Below are 2,300 nucleotides of genomic sequence, written 5' to 3'. Positions count from 1 at the left end.
ATATATATATATATATATATATATATATATATATATATATATATATATATATATATATATGGATTGATAGAGGGATGGATGGATAGATGGATTGGGGGTGGATTACAAAAGGGGTTGAACCTGCGAACACACACACAACACATTTTCCCCGTCCCTGTGGGGGGGGGGGTGGGGGGGGTTCGGAGTTGAAGTTGACTAAACACAATTACAAATGAAATGTGGAACAAAGGATTCCTTATGTGTTGAGTGAGTCACTCCGGGTCCCTTTTCATTCACCGCAACAATATGTATTTCATCAGTTGTTTACCGGGTTTTGGTTATCCTACTTCGTGTGTATAACTTTTTGAATGTCCATGGTGTATTTACGCCTCTTGTTAGTGTAAACACAAACCTCGAACCAAGCCGGAAGGTCTCGCCCCATTGCTGCGAACGAGGCAAGACGAGGCTCACGGAGCAGGTTTAAAGGGCGGACTCCGTGTGCTGCTGCGGAGTTGAGCAAAACGGGTAAGTGAGGGGTTAAATTGGTTGCCATGGAAACGGCAGGGAGGGAGACAAGCTGGAGACGTGGAGCGGTCGCGCTCGTCCGGTGGTGTATAAACACACAGGGTGTCGGTGCGAGGGTAAGACGTGCTCCTTATCGCCTTGTTTGGAGTCGGTGTCGATCAGGCCTGGCTCGGGGCCCGGCTCGGGCCCGGCTCCATTCGGAGGGCGTGGATCCGGCTCGGGGCCGGCCCGTCTTTATAAAAACGGGAACCCTTGATTACCGAAGCGCTTCTTATCCGAATCAGCTGTTAGCGACAGGTCTCAAGAACTGGATCAAATCCAGATCCAGATCATAACGTGGTCTAGTCCAGCCCCAGGTGATATTGTATGTGCTCTTTTGATCCGGATGTCGACCTCGAATGGAATGCGGCCTGCGTACCTGCGCAGGTGCAGCTGAGTAGCACGAACGAGCGACAGTGCGCGGGGAGACCCAAGACCTCGCATCACCCCGAGACCCCCGAGCTCGAATCGTCCTGCTCGGAGATCGCTGTCGGCCGACGTCGTGAGGGTGAGGGTGAGGGTGAGTGAGTGAGTGAGTGAGTGAGTGAGTGAGTGAGTGAGTCCTCAAAGTAGCGAAAGAACGAGCGACCGAGAATCGACGGGTTGGTTGAACGTGGGGTGTGCGGTTGGGTGTGCGCCCTGCGCGGCGGCCATGGTGTTGTGAAGGTGTTCACGGTCCACGTGCTGGTTCTTTTGATTATTTATTTTAAACATTTTCATCGTTTATTTACCTTTTAGGGAACATGTTCCTGTTCGTTCCTGAGGAGCGGTGCCGTGGCTGTGATGCGGTAACCCGGCGCGCGGCTGATCCGTCATGGTGGATGGATAAGGGGATCTTTGGGTGGATGGGTGGATAGGGAGATGGATAAGGGGATCTTTGGGTGGATAGGGGGATGGATGGGTGGATGGATAAGGGGATCTGGGGATGGATAGGGAGATGGATGGATAAGGGGATCTTTGGGTGGATAGGGGGATGGATGGGTGGATGGATAGGGGGATGGATGGGTGGATGGATAAGGGGATCTATGGGTGGATAGGGGGATGGATGGGTGGATGGATAGGGGGATGGATAAGGGGATCTATGGGTGGATAGGGCGATGGATGGATAAGGGGATCGATGGATGGATGGATAAGGGGATCTATGGGTGGATAGGGGGATGGATGGGTGGATGGATAGGGGGATGGATAAGGGGATCTATGGGTGGATAGGGCGATGGATGGATAAGGGGATCTATGGGTGGATAGGGGGATGGATAGGGGGATGGATAAGGGGATCGATGGATGGATGGATAAGGGGATCTATGGATGGATAACGGGGGGATTGATGGATAGGGGGATCTATGTATGGATGGGTGGATGGATAAGAGGATCTATGGGAAGGGGGGGATGGATGGATGGATAAGGAGATCTATGGATGGATAGGGAGATGGGTGGATGGATAAGGGGATCTGTGGATGGATAAGGGGGGGATGGATGGATAGGGGGATCTATGTATGTATGGATGGGTGGATGGATAAGGGGATCTATGTATGGATAGGGGGTGGATGGGTGGATGGATAAGGGGATCTATGGATGGATAGGGAGATGGATGGGGGATGGATGGTGGATGGATAAGGGGATCTATGTATGGATGGATAGGGAGATGGATGGGTGTATGGATAAGGGGATCTATGTATGGATGGGTGGATGGATAAGGGGATCTATGTATGGATAAGGGGATCTATGGATGGATAGGGGGATGGATGGATGGGTGAATA

At 51.8% G+C, this 2,300-nt stretch overlaps 1 protein-coding gene across 5 annotated transcripts in view; it reads left to right on the top strand.

The window, feature by feature from the left end:
• The first annotated feature begins 379 nt into the window (after positions 1-379).
• Positions 380-2,300, top strand: part of LOC147012091 (uncharacterized) — a 37,525-nt gene continuing 35,604 nt past the window's right edge. For 2 of the 5 annotated variants that reach the window (XM_085858325.1, XM_085858328.1), the window contains exon 1: positions 651-1,051. The gene's annotated coding sequence lies outside the window, so the exon portion shown is untranslated. Of the gene's footprint in view, positions 505-599; positions 621-650; positions 1,058-2,300 lie in introns of those variants that run through there. The other 3 variants (XM_085858329.1, XM_085858330.1, XM_085858326.1) reach the window with 3 other exon arrangements.

The sequence above is a fragment of the Eptatretus burgeri genome, chromosome 15 (assembly GCF_056783735.1).
Source record: "Eptatretus burgeri isolate ZD-2024b chromosome 15, Ebu_testis_v1, whole genome shotgun sequence".
Classification (NCBI taxonomy): domain Eukaryota; kingdom Metazoa; phylum Chordata; class Myxini; order Myxiniformes; family Myxinidae; genus Eptatretus; species Eptatretus burgeri.
The sequence above is the reverse complement of the archived record's forward strand: the minus strand, read 5'-3'. Positions and strand labels throughout refer to the sequence as shown.